General features: G+C 48.4%; 1 protein-coding gene and 1 pseudogene across 2 annotated transcripts in view; one reads left to right on the top strand and one right to left on the bottom strand.

Annotated features, from left to right (window-relative positions):
- The window catches only part of LOC310753757 (inositol polyphosphate 5-phosphatase OCRL-like), a gene marked incomplete at both ends in the record, with an annotated part of 639872 nt that overhangs the window by 77522 nt on the left and 541832 nt on the right, over positions 1 to 20518 (top strand).
- LOC310753704 (inositol polyphosphate 5-phosphatase OCRL-like) overlaps positions 16152 to 20518 on the bottom strand; it is a 107275-nt pseudogene continuing 102908 nt past the window's right edge. Inside the window, exon 7 of the transcript in view lies at positions 16152 to 16206. The product of the transcript in view is annotated as an inositol polyphosphate 5-phosphatase OCRL-like (transcript). The remainder of the gene's footprint in view (positions 16207 to 20518) is intronic.

Genomic DNA, 20518 nt, shown 5'->3' on the forward strand with positions numbered 1-20518 from the left:
GAAGGTAAGTCTCTCACCTTTGGCACCTTCACAGCCCCAAGAGGCTCCCAGAGTGGCTTGTGAAAGGATTCCCACAGGAGGAATCACAGTCTGGTATCAGGCACACAACACAATGTGTGTCCCTGGGATGCCGGACAAGGCTGGAGACATTTCCTGCCCTCTTCCTTGATCTTACACTTCCACCTCTGCCTAGTAGGCTGCAGGACCCATTGAGGTCGCCTGGGGCAAGGGATTGGGGCCAGGTAATAGAACTCACTCATCCCATGATGGAGGCAAGTCTTCCCTGGCTTGGGTCTGCTTCCATGTTCTCTTGCACCCATTATTTGGGGAGGGTTGAGGATCAGATCAGTCATCTGATCCAGTACGGTCTTTTCTGTTCTCTACAGCATGCTCTCGTCCCTCTGGAGCTGGCTCACTTCTGCCCCAAAGAAGGTAACACCCACAGCCTGGGGACATGGGACGCACTTTCCAGACTAAGGAGAGCCCACTCAGTAGCTGCAGCATCCTTGCTTGATGCAGACCTCCTGGGTCATGTGGCTGTGAAATCCTGCCACAGCACAAAGATGGCCAAACTGCAGGCTTGGAAGGAGTCGTTGCCACCAAAGACAGGATCCATAAAGCCTCCTTGTAAATAGGGTGGAATGGGGGCCAGGTCAATTTGGTGAATCAGTAAATGTGGCAGAAATTCATCTCTCTTCTCTTTCATTCTCTTCCAGATGACATAAGACTTGATGTCAGTTTCGATTATGGGGAGAAGACACAAGTTTCAAGGCTCAGCGATGATGGAGTGGCAATTTTTGCTTGCTGTTTCATTGTGTCTTGTTGCTAATTGTGATCATTGCTGTTGTTTTAGAATTCTTTCCTATGCAATATAACTTTTTTATTGCTTTTAAATTGTTGCTTTTTAAATTGTCCTTGTAAAGGAAAGTGTTCTGCTAATGTTGATTGTATTCTGAATTGCTTCAAGAAGCCTCATAGCAATGAATACTATTAAGAGTAATAATTATTTTACCTGCCTTAATTATAATAAAGCATTGACATGCCTATTTTAAATTAGCGGTTAAGGTCTTAAACTACACATTTTAATAGTTTCAGATCTGTATTCTTTACTGTGTTCTAGCTTATAGATTTTGATTTTAACCTCCATATATATGAGAGCCAGTGTGGTGTAGTGGTTAAGAGCGGTAGTCTCGTAATCTGGGGAACCGGGTTCACGTCTCCGCTCCTCCACATGCAGCTGCTGGGTGACCTTGGGCCAGTCACACTTCTCTGAAGTCTCTCAGCCCCACTCACCTCACAGAGTGTTTGTGGGCGGGGGGGAGGCGAATGTTAGCCGCTTTGAGACTCCTTAGGGTAGTTATGAAGCGGGATATCAAATCCAAACTGTTCTTCTTCTTCTACATGTTCTCTATCTCTGTAGAAGTCCATATTCTGATTTGTGGCTGTAATAAATTGATTCGTTCATTCAATAAAGCTTCGGTGGTTTTGAAATTCAGTAAATTGTCTCTGCCTCCATTTTTTGGTATTGAGGGAAACGCTCTATAAAATAATCAGAAAACATCAGGGTTGTAGTCAACATCAGTCCTTTCCGCAGCAGACCTATTTAAATTGATGGGCACAAATTACGTGGCTGTGTTGATTTTGACGCATCTCTTCTGAGTAAAACTCAGTTGACTACTGTAGGGATAATCGCGGAGTGGGCAGTGGGGTCCGGAGGGAGCACACTCCCCACCAGCAGGCAGCCACAGTCTGCCTGCACGCGTGACCCTGGGGTGCGTAGAATACTCCCCCTCACAGACAAAGTCATGGCTGTCTGGAACATCATTCCCTCTGTCTGACCTTTTGCGGTCTCAGCAGTCTGCGATGTCCTGTCTGTAACCTTTGTCCCTGAGACCTTTTGTCTCCTTCGTCATACACTGTGCAAGGGGGAAATGACGTGGTGGAAACAGGTGCCAAAATAACTTTGTACCACCCCACAATCTCGGGACCAAAGGTGTGTAAAGGTCACAGCCCAAAATGTATCTGCCTAGCTTGCATACTTGTCTCAATAAAAGGAGGCTCTACAGGACTGGTCAGCAGCTCGCTTCAGCCCACCTGTGCGCAGCTCACATGATGATCAACTCCTGTCTTCTGCCTTCACTTCAGACTACTCCTCACAGGATATCATGGAATTGTAGAGTTGGAAGGGACCACAAGAGTCATCTAGTCCACCCCCTGCAATGCAGGAATATTTTGCCCAACGTGGGGCTCCAACCCACGACCCTGAGATGCAGAGTCTCACACTCTACTGACTGAGCTATGGGCAGATATCTTGTTTGATAAATGTGTCCCTTGGAAACATTTTGGTTTTATCCTCTCTGCAGGAGTTGCTATGCCTGATCATTCCATCTAGTTCTGTCGAAAGAGAGGTGGGGGTTGTTTTCTGATTTCTTAATTGTGAATATTTGGGGGGAGGGGAGGCATGGGTGGAAAGGAGATACTCAGATCGACCAGAGTGAAATGGGGCCGAGTGAAATGGGGGCTTCGGGATGGCTTGGGGAAGTCTAAAAGTGTCACATCCAAACCAAAATTCTTGCTTGTTGGATGCCCCTGCCTTCTGTCATCATTTGAGCTTTCCTCTGCTTCCCTTTCAAGCTGCTGTCTGGAAGGAGGCCAAAGCCCACTTAAACATAAGAATGATTATAAGAAAGCATTCATTCAACAGCCAGAGTTGAATGAAGACAATGTGCTAGGAGGAGAATGAGCTAATTAAACCATTCTGCCACACACACACACACACACACACACACACACACTGCAATCCGAACCCCAGTGCTGTTATGAGGACAATGGTCACAACCACACATTTCAAGAACCATTGCACTAAGAGTCACAGATTCACCCAACACATCCTGGGAACCTCTGTTTGCTACAGATCTAACATCTCTCAGCACCCTTGGCAAACTACAATTCCCAGGATTCTTGAGGGAAAGCCTGGACTCTTTCAAGTGGTGTAAGAGCTTTAAATGTATGGTGTGGAATTCCTCCAAAATAATCGGGGAACTGTGCAACCCTCTCTCTCTCAGGCTACGGTCCTGCCCCAGGCTCAGGAGGAGGAGGAGGAGGGCTCTTTATTAGATTAGGTTTGTATCCTGCCTTTCTATTTTCATGCTCAAGGCAGCTAAACCGTCAGAACTACATAAATCAATTATAATAATCAATACAATAAGAATAGCAATAAGAATTATTTACCAAATCTAAATAATCTGACCCCTTCATGGATCACTGCCTTGCCATGGTGAAGGGGCTTGAATAACTCAGAGAAGCTATGAACTATGCCAAGCAGGGCACGCAAGATGAACAGGTCATAGTGGAGAGTTTTGACCAAACGTGATCCACCTGGAGGAGGAACCGGCAAGCCACTCCAGTATCCCTGCCAAGAAAACTCCATGGACAAAGACAACAGGCATATAAAAGTTATGGCGCTGGAAGATGAGCCCCTCAGGTCGGAAGGTGTCCAACATGCTACTGGGGAAGAGTGGAGGACAAGTACAAGTAGATCCAGAGCTGATGAAGTGGCTGGGCCAAAGCCGAAAGGACGCTCAGTTGCGGATATGCATGGAAGCGAAAGGAAAGTCCAATGCTGTAAAGAAAAATATTGCATAGGAACCTGGAATGTAAGAACCTTGAACCTGGGTAAGTTGGATGTGGTCAAAAATGAGATGGCAAGAATAAATATTGACATCCTGGGCATCAGTGAACTAAAATGGACGGGAATGGGCGAATTCAGTTCGGATGACTATCATATCTACTACTGTGGGCAAGAAATCCGTAAAAGAAATGGAGTGGCCCTCATAGTCAACAAAAGAGTGGCGAAAGCTGTACTGGGATGCAATCTCAAAAATGATAGAATGATCTCGATACGAATCCAAGGCACACCTTTTAACATCACAATAATCCAAGTTTATGCACCAACTACTGGTGCTGAAGAAACTGAAATTGACCAATTCTATGAAGACTTACAAGACCTTATAGAAGTGACACCAAAGAAGGATGTTCTTCTCATTATAGGGGATTGGAATGCTAAAGTAGGGAATCAAGAGATAAAAGGAACAACTGGCAAGTTTGGCCTTGGAGATCAAAACGAAGCAGGGCAAAGGCTAATAGAGTTCTGTCAAGAGAACAAGCTGGTCATCACAAACACTCTTTTCCAACAACACAAGAGACAACTCTACACATGGACATCGCCAGATGGGCAGCATCGAAATCAGATTGATTATATTCTCTGCAGCCAAAGATGGAGAAGCTCTATACAGTCAGCAAAAACAAGACCTGGAGCTGACTGTGGCTCAGATCATCAGCTTCTTATAGCAAAATTCAAGCTTAAACTGAAGAAAGTAGGAAAAACCACTGGACCGGTAAGATACAATCTAAACCAAATCCCTTATGAATACACAGTGGAAGTGAGGAACGGGTTTAAGGATTTAGATTTGCTGGACAGAGTGCCTGAAGAACTATGGGTGGAGGCTCGCAACATTATACAGGAGGCAGCAACTAAAACCATCCCAATGAAAAATAAATGCAAGAAAGCAAAGTGGCTGTCCAATGAGGCCTTACAAATAGCGGGGGAGAGAAGGCAAGCAAAATGTGAGGGAGATAGTGAAAGATACAGGAAATTGAATGCAGATTTCCAAAGAACAGCAAGGAGAGACAAGAAGGCCTTCTTAAACGAGCAATGCAAAGAAATAGAGGAAAACAACAGAATGGGAAGAACCGGAGATCTGTTCAAGAAAATCGGAAATATGAAAGGAACATTTCGTACAAAGATTACCATAATAAAGGACAAAAGTGGTAAGGACCTAACAGAAGCAGAAGACATCAAGAAGAGGTGGCAAGAATACACAGAGGAATTATACCAGAAAGATATGGATGACTCGTACACCCCAGATAGTGTGGTTGCTGACCTTGAGCCAGACATACTGGAGAGTGAAGTCAAATGGGCCTTAGAAAGCACTGCTAATAACAAGGCCAGTGGAAGTGAAGATATTCCAGCTGAGCTATTTAAAATTTTAAACGATGATGCTGTTAAGGTGCTACACTCAATATGCCAGCAAATTTGGAAAACTCAGCAGTGGCCAGAGGATTGGAGAAGATCAGTCTACATCCCAATCCCAAAGAAGGGCAGTGCCAAAGAATGCTCCAACTACCGCACAATTGCACTCATTTCACACGCTAGCAAGGTTATGCTTAAAATTCTACAAGGCAGGCTTAAGCAGTATGTGGACCGAGAACTCCCAGAAGTGCAAGCTGGATTTCGAAGGGGCAGAGGAACCAGAGACCAAATTGCAAACATGTGCTGGATTATGGAGAAAGCTAGAGAGTTCCAGAAAGACATCTACTTCTGCTTCATTGACTATGCAAAAGCTTTTGACTGTGTCGACCACAGCAAACTATGGCAAGTTCTTAAAGAAATGGGAGTGCCTGATCACCTCATCTGTCTCCTGAGAAATCTCTATGTGGGACAAGAAGCTACAGTTAGAACTGGATATGGAACAACTGATTGGTTCAAAATTGGGAAAGGAGTACGACAAGGCTGTATATTGTCTCCCTGCTTATTTAACTTATATGCAGAATTCATCATGCGAAAGGCGGGGCTGGATGAATCCCAAGCCGGAATTAAGATCGCCGGAAGAAATATCAACAACCTCAGATATGCAGATGACACAACCTTGATGGCGGAAAGTGAGGAGGAATTAAAGAACCTTTTAATGAGGGTGAAAGAGGAGAGCGCAAAATATGGTCTGAAGCTCAACATCAAAAAACCGAAGCTCATGGCCACTGGTCCCATCACCTCCTGGCAAATAGAAGGGGAAGAATTGGAGGCAGTGAGAGATTTTACTTTCTTGGGCTCCTTGATCTCTGCAGATGGTGACAGCAGTCACGAAATTAAAAGACACCTGCTCCTTGGGAGAAAGGCGATGGCAAACCTAGACAGCATATTAAAAAGCAGAGACATCACCTTGCCAACAAAGGTCCGTATAGTTAAAGCCATGGTTTTCCCAGTAGTGATGTATGGAAGTGAGAGCTGGACCATAAAGAAGGCTGATCGCCGAAGAATTGATGCTTTTGAATTATGGTGCTGGAGGAGACTCTTGAGAGTCCCATGGACTGCAAGAAGATCAAACGCATCCATTCTTAAGGAAATTAGCCCTGGGTGCTCACTTGAAGGACAGATCATGAAGCTGAGGCTCCAATACTTTGGCCACCTCATGAGAAGAGAAGACTCCCTGGAAAAGACCCTGATGTTGGGAAAGATGGAGGGCACAGGGAGAAGGGGACGACAGAGGACGAGATAATAATAATAATAATAATAATAATAATAATAATAATAATAATAATAATAATAATTTATTATTTGTACCCCGCCCATCTGGCTGGGTTTCCCCAGCCACTCTGGGCGGCTTCCATAGAAAACCAAAAATACACTAAAATATCACAGATTAAAAACTTCCCTGAACAGGGCTGCCTTAAGATGTCTTCTGAATGTCAGATAGTTATTTATCGCTTTGACATCCGATGGGAGGGCGTTCCACAGGGCAGGCGCCACTACCGAGAAGGCCCTCTGCCTGGTTCCCTGTAGCTTTGCTTCTCGCAATGAGGGAACCGCCAGAAGGCCCTCAGCGCTGGACCTCAGCATCCGGGCAGAACGATGGGGGTGGAGACGCTCCTTCAGGTATACTGGGCCGAGGCCGTTTAGGGCTTTAAAGGTCAACACCAGCACTTTGAATTGTGCTCGGAAACGTACTGGGAGCCAATGTAGGTCTTTCAAGACCGGTGTTATGTGGTCTCGGCGGCCGCCCCCAGTCACCAGTCTAGCTGCCGCATTCTGGATTAGTTGTAGTTTCCGAGTCACCTTCAAAGGTAGCCCCACGTAGAGCGCATTGCAGTAGTCCAAGCGGGAGATAACCAGAGCATGCACCACTCTGGTGAGACAGTCCGCGGGCAGGTAGGGTCTCAGCCTGCGTACCAGGTGGAGTTGGTAGACAGCTGCCCTGGACACAGAATTGACCTGCGCCTCCATGGACAGCTGTGAGTCCAAAATGACTCCCAGGCTGCGCACCTGGTCCTTTAGGGGCACAGTTACCCTATTCAGGACCAGGGAGTCCTCCACACCAGCCCGCCCCCTGTCCCCCAAAAACAGTACTTCTGTCTTGTCAGGATTCAACCTCAATCCATTAGCCGCCATCCATCCTCCAACTGCCTCCAGGCACTCACACAGGACCTTCACCGCCTTCACTGGTTCTGATTTGAAAGAGAGGTAGAGCTGGGTATCATCTGCATATTGATGGACACCCAGTCCAAACCCCCTGATGATCTCTCCCAGTGGCTTCATATAGATGTTAAAAAGCATGGGGGAGAGGACGGAACCCTGAGGCACCCCACAAGTGAGGGCCCAGGGGTCTGAGCACTCATCCCCCCCCACCACTTTCTGAACACGGCCCAGGAGGAAGGAGCGAAACCACTGCATAACAGTGCCCCCAGCTCCCAGCCCCTCTAGACGGTCCAGAAGGATGTTATGGTCGATTGTATCAAAGGCCGCTGAGAGATCCAGCAGAACTAGGAAACAACTCTCACCTTTGTCCCTAGCTCGCCGGAGATCATCAACCAGCGCGACCAAGGCAGTTTCAGTCCCATGATGAGGCCTGAATCCTGATTGGAAGGGATCCAAATGGTTCGCATCCTCCAGGCGTGCCTGGAGTTGTTCAGCAACCACGCGCTCAATCACCTTGCCCAAGAATGGAAGATTTGAGACTGGGCGATAGTTGGCCATACTGGCCGGGTCTAAAGATGGTTTTTTAAGAAGCGGTTTAATGACCGCCTCTTTCAGCGGATCTGGGAATGTTCCCTCACAGAGGGAAGCATTCACCACCCCGCAGAGCCCATCGCCCAGCCCTACCCGGCTTGCTTTTATTAGCCAGGATGGGCAAGGATCAAGGAGACAGGTGGTTGGTTTCACGCGTCCAAGCAGCCTGTCCACATCCTCGGGGGTAACGGATTGAAATTGATTCCATGCAACTTGACCAGACAGAGCTCTAGCACTCTCCCGCCCCAGCCCTGCTCCCACGGTGGTGTCTAGCTCCTTCCGAATATGAGTGATTTTATCTGCAAAAAACTTTGCAAAATCGTTGCAGGAGATCTTGGGGTCTTTACAAGGCCCCGGTGGTAAAGGTGGTTCCGTTAAATTGCGAACCACCTGAAAGAGTCTCCTGCTACTATTTTCTGCAGATGCAATAGAGGCGGTGAAGAAAGTCTTCTTCGCCGTCGCTATCGCCACTTGGTAGGCTCGAAGTTGAGCTCTAACCTGTGTCCGGTCAGATTCGGAGTGAGTTTTTTTGCCACCGACGCTCTAGCCGTCTCAGCGATTGTTTCATCGCCCTCAGCTCCGAAGAAAACCACGGGGCTGTCCGGGCTCCATGCAATCGGAGAGGGCGCTTCGGAGCCAGACAGTCGATAGCCCTGGTTAACTCCGCATTCCAGCGGGCCACCAGGGAATCAGCTGAAAGGCCATCAACATGGGATAAAGCATCCCCTACCACTCTCTGGAAACCATTTGGATCCATTAAGTGGCGGGGGCGGACCATCCGAATTGGTCCCACCTCCCTGCAGAGCGGAAGGGTCGCGGAGAAGTCCAGTTGCACCAGGAAGTGATCTGACCATGGCACTTCTTTTGTTTCACTTTTACTTAGTGTCAGATCACCCACGTCACTAGAGGTGAACACCAGGTCTAAGGCATGTCCATGACTATGAGTTGGGCCAAACTTATTCAGGGACAGCCCCATGGAGGCCATGCTTTCCACGAAGTCCCGAGTGGCCCCTTGTAAGGTCGTGTCGGCATGGATGTTAAAATCCCCTAGGACAACCAAACTAGGTGTCTCCAGGAGAAAATCCGCCACGACCTGAAGCAGCTCAGACAGGGAATCCTTGGTGCAGCGGGGAGGCCGGTACACCAAAAGGAATCCTGTACTGCCCCTATTGCCCAACTTCCAGAACATGCACTCAGAAAACTGGATCTTCCCAGTAGGACGCCCGGTGCAAGCTAGTGACTTCCTAAAAATCACTGCAACCCCCCCTCCCCGCCCACATGACCTGGGTTGCTGTGCGTAAGAGAAACCTGGTGGGCAAGCAGCGGCAAGGACAGGCCCATCTGCTTCCTCCAACCAGGTCTCTGTCACACATGCCAGGTCAAATCCTCCATCCACAATCAGGTCGTGGATGGCAGTGGTTTTATTCATCATTGACCTGGCATTACACAGCAACACCTTCAGGTCATGTAGGTTTCCCCTGTTGATTCCAGTATCCATCCGGTCAAGGCCAGACCCGGAGGCAGGGATAGTCTTCAAACAACGACTAAACCTGCCTCCTCGGTAATGACATGATCTGGTCTTAGCGTAACTCCGCCTCCTGCCCATGATCACCGAGATCGGATGTCCCAGTGCTTCCCCCCCTGTGGAACTTGTCCCAGCCATCGTGTTGGCTGGGGCCCCACTCCCAGGCAGCCCTGATCCCGCCCCTTAAAAACAAAACGCAAACTATACAGAACCAATAAAACAACAACAACAAAAAAGAACAAAAAAGAACAGAGATGGTGGGACAGTGTTCTTGAAGCGACAAACATGAGTCTGACCAAGCTGCGGGAGGCAGTGGAAGACAGGGGTGCCTGGCGTGCTCTGGTCCAGGGGGTCACGAAGAGTCGGACATGACTAAACGACTAAACAACAACACAAATAATCTGATAGAAAATTGAGGGAGGGGTGATCTCTCCATCGGCTGCAGTCTTTGGACACAACATTTCAATGACCATTATTGTTATTATTTATTTATTTATTTATTTATTTATTTATTTATTTATTTCATTTCATTTCATTTCATTTCTATACCACTTTATATTTTCTAGAAAAATCTCAAAGCAGTTTACAGCATATTAAAACATAAATAAAACAATCTGAAGAATGTCCAATATAGAGTAGACAGTTAAAGCAACATAGTTAACCAAAAACTGAAATATTAAAGATTTCAAAATAAAACATTACAAAGGAAGTCAACTACAGAATACATATTTAACACAAAGTTAACAAAAACGAAGCAAAAAACTTAAGCATCCCCCCCAAAAAACAACAACATTGCTAAGTAAAGTCAAATATAAAATGCACATTTAAAACAGCAGAATTCCCAAGAGAATAAAATATGATCATAAGCATGACACGGCTGTTTAGCAGGCACAAAAAGATGGGGCAAAGGAATCCAGTAGTTTGGGTTTCTTGTCAGGCCGAGCGATGTCCCTCTGGTCTCACCAGGAGCCTCTTTAGTAGAGCTGGTGTCTGGGCCCTGCCCCCCAGGCCAGGTGGAAAGGGCCTTGCAGGAAGCGGCCTTCACAACTCACAACCGGCCAAGGCCATCATGATGACACACAGTTCAATAGGGCAAAGTTTCTGGCAGGTGGGCATCTAAAGCCTACCAGATTGTCCACGCAGACCTTGTTGGTCCACTTGCAAAGTACTTCATGGTATTGATTGATGCTTTTTCCAGGTACATTCATGTGTTCATGCTCAAGCAGAAATCAGAAGCGTTTCCGAGGTTCAAGGAATTCTGTGCTTGGTTGCAAAATGTCCATGGAAAGGAACTGCAAAACCATTGGTTGGCTTTGTGGGAATGTTCAGGGATGCAGGAGAGGATATATTGTGAGATTATATCCTAGTCCAACTTGTGCTAACAAGTTCCCAAAATATCAGCAGAGTTTATAACATTCCCCCTTTAAGTTTGCAACGGTAACGTCTGCACAGGTTCGCTAGAACCACTATAATAATTACTCTGGTAATTTCCCCTTTGCTCCCTCTTAAAATACAAGACACGACACAGTCTTTATAAAAGTATAAAAGAGTTTACTCACGTTCTGTTCACAATATGATCCCAGAAGGCAGACATGCTTAAAAAGGTAACATACATTCAGAATCTATCTTATAGCAAGATAGTCCTATCCTCCTCTCTTGGCTGAGAGCCAAGAGGGCATCCTGCTTCTTCGAAAGATGAAGATGAGAGAGACAAGAGACAAGAGACAAGAGACAAGAGAGAGAGATGGCTGCCTGCCCTGTGCTTTTATCATTTACCTGCACAGGTGAGGCCACACCCACCTCTGGTCACATGCAGAGGAAGTCCGTCCCAGGAAGTTTACCTGCTTGCTGGACAGACATCCCTCCCCATGTTCTAACATGTACACTCTAGGAATGTACAAATAGCGGAGACCAAAGTTGTTTGCGCAATAGGTTCAGAGAGGAATTGAACCCCGAAAACGGGGTGACAAGGACTTTTAAAAGTTCCTATCTTATCCCAGCAGACAGTTTGCTAAACATCACCACTCCATCAGAAAAGGGGAGGGCTATACATGATTAACATAGGAGGAATGTGTTGGGGTAACATGCAAATACAGGATATGTCTTGGGAAATCCGCTCCACTTCCCAGTGGGGAGGAGTTGCGGTGGACCACGTGGCCACCCACTCCCCACCAGGGGCGGGGGACTCTGTCCCCCGTTGCTTATGGGATCCCGGCCACGTCAGAGCCCAGCCAGCCAACCCCCAGAGAACTTCCTCTTTGGCTCGCTTCCTCAATCACCCGCCCTCCCTCCCTATTTTGCAGGTTAGGCAATGGCCTTGCTATGGACTTTGGTTGGTCGCCTTGGTTGTCCGAGGGGCCTGGTAGGAATTTTTCCACTTGGCAAATTGGCACTGGACACTTGGTTTTCGCCTACCTCGTAGCAATCGTCACAACTTTGTTAGGGTTGCGGTTAGGCATTGTTTGACCTTGTGTGGGGGAGGGGAGGTGTGGCCACCACCTGCCCCTCCATGCTTAAGGGTATTCCGTTAAAGGAATCCGGGGGTGTTGCTCTAGTCTGAAGCCCGGCTGGGGGGCTAAGGCCTTGACATGACCCCGACGGGAACACCAGGGGGAGCTTGAATTGGTTCGCATCAACAGGGCTCCCCTACCGGTGGCTTACCCTTACTGGGACTTCCTGCACAATGGGCAGGAGTCAGATATAGTCAGGTCCAATCAATGCCTAAGCCAATACCGCTCACATTCTTTAATTTCAATAAAGTTGTGGCCAAAATTTGCCCAGCGTTTGTCACCTACGGGTAAAGTACCTTCCTGTGAGTAGGTGACCTCCCACTTGGGGAATTCTGGCGGGGACCCAGGGGTTCCCAAGTCCTTGGCCAATGACGCAGACTGGCGGTGGATTGAAGAGAATCGGTGAAACCAATGATTTTCTATGAATTTCCAAGTGTTTTTAGGCTTTTTTAATACAGACGGTTCTTTTCGGAAGTGGCCTGGCCTGACATTGCTACATTGTATCTAGCTGGACCATAAAGAAGGCTGATCGCCGAAGAATGGATGCTTTTGAATTCTGGTGCCGGAGGAGACTCTTGAGAGTCCCATGGACTGCAAGAACATGAAACCTATCCATTCTGAAGGAAATCAGCCCTGAGTGCTCACTGGAAGGACAGATCCTGAAGATGAGACTCCAATACTTTGGCCACCTCATGAGAAGAGAAGACTCCCTGGAAAAGACCCTGATGTTGGGAAAGATGGAGGGCACAAGGAGAAGGGGACGACAGAGGACGAGATGGTGGGACAGTGTTCTCGAAGCTACCAGCATGAGTTTGAGCAAACTGTGGGAGGCAGTGGAAGCCAGGAGGGCCTGGCGTGCTCTGGTCCAGGGGGTCACGCAGAGTCGGACACGACTAAACGACTAAACAACATCTAGTTTTGATTGGATTAACAGGGTAACGAGGTTTTGATTGACTCAGTCCGTTGTTCTCGCAGCGGGAGCTGTCATCACCTTGTCAGTGCTCAGTGGAGCGTGCAAAACGGCTGGAGCTGAGCTGCCTCTGCAGTGCCATGGCATTGCTGCAATTGGCTGAAGGGCTACATTCAACGCCATCTGATTGGCTAGAGCGCATCCTCATGCAAATACATTGTTCATTCATCAAATACATCGATCGTGTATAGCATCGGGATACGGGGTCAGAAATGGCGCTTTCTTCTCGGGGTTTTGGACTTTTGTGCGGTGCTTGGTGCAACGTTGTGACGGGGCGAGGGGAGTCCTAGTGTGGCAGGGTTCCCTTGAGGTCATCGCCTCGGGCTCTACGTCTCTTACTTGGGAGTAAGACTTCGTTCATATGCCCCCCTCCATTCCGTAACACTTTTCATATGGACTTCATGGAGTGTGCACTCTTGCAGGGTCTGCTTCCAGAAACTACTATTGCAGATGTATATATTTTGGCAGAAATGGTTTAGAAATATGCACGATGGCAAGCAGGCAGACAGGAACAGCTACAAAGCAACCTTGGTCCTGCCTAGCCTGGAAGCCGTTTCCAACTAGTGAAATGGAAACCTTTCAGCAACCTTTACAACCATCTACAAAGCCCGACGTTTGTAGGATTCTGTTAGGCTGAGAGGCAGGAACTGGCCCAAGCTCACCCAGACAGCTTCATGGTTGTGTGGGGATTTGAACCCTGGCCTTCTAGGTCCTATACTCCACCACAGCATATAAGGCTCCAAGGAGGCCCGGGACATTGCTGCTGCCGCTCTGCCGTGAGTTTGTGGGGAAGACCGCTCCCCCTTGAAGCCCTTTTTCCACCCTGGGCTTGGGGGCGGGCCCTATACTCCACCACAGCATATAAGGCTCCAAGGAGGCCTGGGACATTGCTGCTGCCGCTCTGCCGATGAGTCTTGGGGAGGGCCGCTCCCCCTGCAATGCCCATATTCCACCTTGGGCCTGGGCGCGGGCCCCATACTCACTACCGCAGTGTATAAGGCTCCAAGGAGGCCTCGGGTACATGGGGTGGGGTGGGTGTTTATTTGGGTGTGGGAATTTGTTTAATTTAATTTAATTTAATTATGTTGTGTTTGTAACTTTCTTTGTTTTTTGTTTTTACTGTTTTATTGTTTTGTTGGTTTGTTTTTTGTATAGGTTTCATTTTGATTTTAAGGGGTGGGGCCAGGGCTGCCTGGGAGTGGGTCCCAGCAAACAAATTGGCTGGGGCAGGTTCCACAGGACAACCGATCTCAGTGATCACGGGCAGGAGGAGGAGTTACGCTAAGACCAGACCATGCCATTACCGAGGAAGCAGGCTTAGTCGTTGCTTGAGGACTATCCCTGCCTCCAGGTCTGGTCCTGACCGGATGGATACTGGAATCAGCAAGGGATACCCACACAACCTGAAGGTGCTGCTGTGCAATGCCAGGTCAATGATCCATAAAACTACTGTGATCCATGACTTGATCGTGGATGGAGGATTTGACCTGGCATGTGTAACGGAGACTTGGTTGGATGAAGCAGATGGGCCTGTCCTTGCCGCTGCTTGTCCACCAGGTTTCTCTTATGCACAGCAACCCAGGCCTTGTGGGCGGGGAGGGGGGGTTGCAGTGATTTTCAGGAAGTCTTTAGTCTGCACCAGGCGTCCTATTGGGAAAACCCAGTTTTCTGAGTGTATGTTCTGGAAGTTGGGCAATAGGGGCAGTACAGGATTCCTATTGGTGTACCGACCTCCCCACTGCACCAAGGATTCCCTGCCTGAGCTGCTTCAGGTCGTGGCGGATGTTCTCCTGGAGACACCTAGTTTGGTTGTCCTTGGGGATTTTAATATCCATGCCGACACGACCTTACAAGGGGCTGCTCGGGACTTCATGGAAAGCATGGCCTCCATGGGGCTGTCCCTGAATAAGTCTGGCCCAACCCATAGCCGCGGACATGCCTTGGACCTGGTGTTTACCTCTATGGATGTTGGTGATCTGACACTAAGTAAAAGCGAAACGAAAGAAGTGCCATGGTCAGATCACTTCCTGGTGCAACTGGACTTCTCTGCGACCCATCCCCTCTGCAGGGAGGTGGGACCAATTCGGATGGTCCGCCCCCGCCACTTAATGGATCCAAATGGTTTCCAGAGAGTGGTAGGGGATGTTTTATCCCATGTTGATGGCCTTTCAGCTGATTCCCGGGTGGCCCGCTGGAATGTGGAGTTAACCAGGGCTATTGACTGTGTGGCTCCGAAGCGCCCTCTCTGATTGCATGGAGTCCGAACAGCCCTGTGGTTTTCCACGGATCTGAGGGCAATGAAACAATCGTTGAGACGGCTAGAGCGCCGGTGGCGGATGACCCATTCTGAAACTGACCGGACACGGGTTAGAGCTCAATGTCGAGCCTACCAAGTGGTGGTAGCGACGGCGAAGAAGACTTTCTTCACCGCCTCTATTGCATCTGCAGAAAACAGCAGCAGGAGACTTTTTCAGGTGGTTCGCAATCTAGAGGAACCACCTGCTACATCGGGGCCCAGTACGGGCCACATGATCTCCTGCAATGATTTTGCAAAGTTTTTTGCAGATAAAGTCGCTCAGATTCGGGAAGAGGTAGACGCCACCGTGGGAGCAGGGCCGAGGCGAGAGAGTGCCAGAGTCCTGTCTAGTCAAATTGTGTGGGATCAGTTCCAATCTGTTACCTCCGAGGATGTGGACAGGCTGCTTGGACGAGTGAAACCAACCACCTGTCTCCTTGATCCTTGCCCATCCTGGCTCATAAAAGCTAGCCGGGAAGGGCTGGGCGATGGGCTTCGTGGAGTGGTGAATGCTTCCCTCCGTGAGGGAGCCTTCCCAGACCCGCTTAAAGAGGCGGTTATTAAACCGCTTCTTAAAAATCCATCTTTAGATGCGGCCACGATGGCCAACTATCGCCCAGTCTCAAATCTTCCATTCTTGGGCAAGGTGATTGAGCGAGTGGTTGCTGAACAACTCCAGGCACGCCTGGAAGGAGCGGAGCATTTGGATCCCTTCCAGTCAGGATTCAGGCCTCATCATTGGACTGAAACTGCCTTGGTCACACTGGTTGATGATCTCCGGCGGGCTAGGGACAAAGGTGAGAGTTGTTTCCTAGTTCTGCTGGATCTCTCAGCGGCATTTGATACCATCGACCATAACATCCTTTTGGACCGTCTTGAGGGGCTGGGAGCTGGGGGCACTGTCATATAGTGGTTCCGCTCCTTTCTCCTGGGCCGTGTTCAGAAAGTGGTGGTGGGGACTTCCGGTCGGCGCCAGCGTTCAATGGCGGTCTCCCGCTGAGCTCCGCTCAGGGAGACTGCTCCACGAGTTTGGGTCTGACCACTACGGCGAAGCGGGGACCCCTAAAATCACAGGCGCGGAAGCCTGTGAACACGGAGGCTCGGTGGGCACCTTAAGCGCCCCCCTTACTGCAAAGGAGCCTTTTTAAAGGCTCCGGAGCGGCATCGGGTGTGAGTGCGGTGCTGAGAGTCGCTACCCAGCCCGTGGAGTGAAGCCGCGTCGCCATGGACGGAGAGCGCCGATTCCTTCCTGATATTTGGAACTCAATTTGATTACCCGTGAGTACAATTACAATTTTTTTTTTTACGGCTATTAGCCCATAAAATATGTACAAACATAAAAACACAGGGACATAAAAACAGATATATCCGACAACAGAAGGTGAACACCACGATGCAAGGGTGGATCATTGAGCAGAGCCAAGTGACAGCTTGGGGCCAGGAGAGCTCCAAGGGACGGATCACAGAAAAGGAAAACTGAAGACGAACTCCGACATGCACTCTCATCATAACAGTCCGATTAGTTTTGATGTTGTTGTTGTTTTTTGGTGGTTTTTGAGTGTGAGATAACCACATTCAGAAATCTCGCCACCTGCAGAGTTACAGAAGGATCTGTATCCTGCAAAAGCAGTGCGGCGTGTGACTCAACAGGCCTGCCAAAAAAGCGCAGTAAAGCAGGACCCAGGAATTTAGCCCTGGCTATGCTATGTAGGGGACAGTTGAACATTATATGTGAAAGAGATTCAACAGTTTCCCCGTCACACACGCATAGCGGAGACACCAAACCCTTGGAAAATCTGTGGTTCAGCAGATTCGATGGAAAGACATTGAACCTTGCACGAATAAATGCACGTCGGTGTGGTACTGATGAAAGAGATGACATGTATGATGGAAGGCCAAGTGGTGGGGTTATTCCGTGATACCTGGGGGAGCAGACACCCCCACCCCTGGCGAGGTTGTGTTGATTTTCAATGTCCGCTAATCTTTGCTCAATAAGGCTTTTGGCTGAGCGTAAGTTCATCTTTAAGGAGTCCGCTGGGGAAATTCCGATGCTCAGAAGTTTGGCATGGATTTTTCTTACCCACGGATTGACAAAGACGTCCTGCCAGAGGCACTGAAAAAGGTAATGGTCGGGAAGCCTATGCCAGCTGGACAGCCAATAGCCAAAGACTCGCTTCCAGATGACAGTCTCCAATGATGCAATCCTTAACTCCAGATGTATGGCTGCGTTGCTCACACACATGGGGAGTTTCAGAAGGCGACGGAGAAACTGATTCTGCAATGTCCCCAGTGATGTTAAATTGGACCCTGGGGCCCAGAGCGGGGCAGCATAACAGAGGGTGGAAACCACTTTTGCGTGGTATACCTTCAATGCAGAAGGGATGTGAGAGGCTCCATCGGCCGCAAGAAATTGGAGTAGAGTATAAAGTATTGTTTTCCCTTTGTTTAGTAAATACTGTATCTGTGGCTTCCAGCTTAGATTGTAATGAAAAAAGACTCCCAGGTATTTAAATTTGAAAACCTGTTCTAATTGGACTCCATCTAACTTCCAGCTGTAAGTTTTCCGAGACCTGGTAAAGACCAGGACTTTAGATTTCCCATGATTAATTGTCAGATGGTTAAGTTTGCAATAAGCCGCAAAAATCTTTAGAGCTCTGCATAAACCAACTCTAGAGTAGGAAAGGATCGCTGCATCGTCGGCATATAGGAGCAAAGGGCAGCGAAAATCAGCTAGGCGGGGGGCATGAATATTGGCTTGAGACTCGTTCAGAAAGAGCTTCATATCACTAATAAACAGGTTGAAGAGGAGTGGGGACAAAATGCAGCCTTGGCACACACCTCTATTTATTGGGACCTCGTTGGATAGGTTTCCCGCCGGTGTGAGTCTCACTCTAGCCGACGACCCATGGTGTAATTGGGTTATAAGCCATAACAGCCTTCTATCTATGCCCCATCTCTCTAATTTCTTCCATAGGCAATTTCTTGGGATACTGTCGAAGGCAGCCTTTAGGTCTATAAAAGCGACACATAGGCGCCCCCGACTCGGGGCAGAATATTTTCTGGCAAGATGATACATGATTACCATATGGTCAGAGGTCGAGTAATTGTTCCTAAAGCCTGCTTGCTCATGGCCAATCAAATTTGAGTCGTTTGCCCAATGGGACAGCTTGGACAGCAAAAATTTTGCATAGATTTTCCCGATGATAGACAAAAGGCTGATGTTCCGATAGTTCTCCGGGTCAGCAGGGGGACCCTTTTTATGGACTGGCACGATCACGGCCTCCTTCCATGACCTAGGGATAAGCCCCGTAGAATTAATTGCATCAAAGACTTTGGCCAGAATTTCAGCCCACCACCTCGGTTGCGCAACAATAGCCTCAGCAGGGACTAGATCCGGCCTGGGGGCTTTGCCCGTTTTCAGATCTAATATCAAGTCCATTATCAGGTCTGGGTCAGTGGAGGGCCACAAAGGTAGATGGTCGGCTCGGAGTTCCGTGGATGAGTTGGATTCCTCTGCCAAGGAGAAATATTTAGATAGATAGATAGATAGATAGATTCTTTATTGTCATTACACACGTGCAACATTGCACAAGTGCAACGAAATTGGATGCCATCCCTTAAAAACAACAAAAGCAAAACAACAACAACAACCCACAAACCACATTCCAGCCACACCCACACCCCCACCCATCAATCTCCCAAGTCACACTATCGAGTTACAGCATTCAAAAGGGCCACAGCTCTCGGGTAGAAACTGTTTTTCAGTCTATTTGTCCTTGACTTGATGTTTCTATATCTCCTGCCAGACGGCAGTAGTGCAAACAGACTGTATCCCGGGTGAGATGAATCCTGCAGGATGTTGTTTGCTTTCCTAAGACAACGGGAACCGTACAATTCTTCCAAGGATGGGAGAGGTTGACCAATAATCCTTTGTGCTGTGGTTATGACCTTCTGGAGCACCTTCCTCTCCCTAGCTGTACAACTGGAGAACCAAGCACAAATACAGTATGTAAGAATGCTCTCTATGGAGCCTCGGTAGAAGGACACCAGCAGTCTCTCACTCAGATTGTTCTTCTTTAAAAGTCTGAGGAAATAAATTCTCTGCTGGGCCTTCTTCACCAGAGCAGTGGTATTTGCGCTCCAAGTCATGCCCTGATCGATAGTTACTCCCAAAAACCTGAATTCCGCCACCCTCTCCACCCGTTCCCCATTGATATACAAGGGCTGAATGTCCGCCTTTTTTTTCCTGTAATCCACCACTAATTCCTTGGTCTTAGCCGTATTAAGAGCCAGATTGTTCTCTCCACACCAAACACAGAGCCGCTCCACCTCGTCCCGATAGGCGGACTCATCCCCTCCTGAAATGAGCCCTACCACCGTAGTGTCATCAGCAAACTTGATGATTTTGTTGCTGGAATAGATGGCTGTACAGTCATACGTATAGAGAGCATAGAGCAGGGGACTCAACACACAACCCTGTGGTGAGCCGGTGTTAAGGCTAAGGGCTGTGGACATATGTGACCCTACTCTAACCCTCTGAGAACGTTCTGACAAAAAATCCAAAACCCAGAGACAGGTGGAGTTGGAGAGTCCAATCGCCTCTAGCTTGGACACCAGTCTATGGGGGAGAATAGTGTTAAAAGCTGAGCTAAAATCCACAAACAGCAGCCTCACATAACTCCCCGGCTGCTCCAGATGGGACAGAGCAGCATGGAGAGTGGTGGTGATAGCGTCCTCTGTGGATCTATTTGCCCTGTATGCAAACTGGTAGTTGTCAAAAGTTGATGGAAGACAGGAAATAATATGACGGCGCACCAGTTTCTCAAAACACTTCATGATGATTGGAGTCAGTGCAACTGGTCTGTAGTCGTTCAAACTACTGATTGTGGATTTTTTGGGCAGAGGGACAATAGTTGACGACTTCAGGCAGGGTGGGACAATAGACTGGTGTAAGGACTTGTTGAAGATCTTAGTAAAGACCCTCGCCAGCTGATCCGCACAGCCCTTCAACACCTTTCCAGTGATGCCATCAGGTCCAGCCGCCTTCCTCGGATTCACCATCCTCAATACCTTTCTCACCTCATGCTCCTCTACCGTGAATGAGGGGCCCCTAAGGGCTGGTGGCTGTAATACCGGCGTCTCAGGTGGCTCCTTCTCGAAGCGAGCAAAGAAGAGGTTAAGCTCCTCCGCCAGCAAAGGGTCACCGTCGACAGCACCAAGGTTAGGTTTGTAGTTGGTAATGTGCTGAATCCCCTGCCACATCTGTCTTGTGTTGTTGCTCCTTAAATTATCCTCAATCCTCAGCCTATAATCCCGTTTTGCCTGTCGAATGCCCCTCTTCAAGTTTGCTCTTGCCACACTGTAAAGCTGCACC

This window comes from Podarcis filfolensis, assembly GCF_964270895.1.
Source record: "Podarcis filfolensis genome assembly, chromosome: W".
In the NCBI taxonomy this organism is placed as follows: domain Eukaryota; kingdom Metazoa; phylum Chordata; class Lepidosauria; order Squamata; family Lacertidae; genus Podarcis; species Podarcis filfolensis.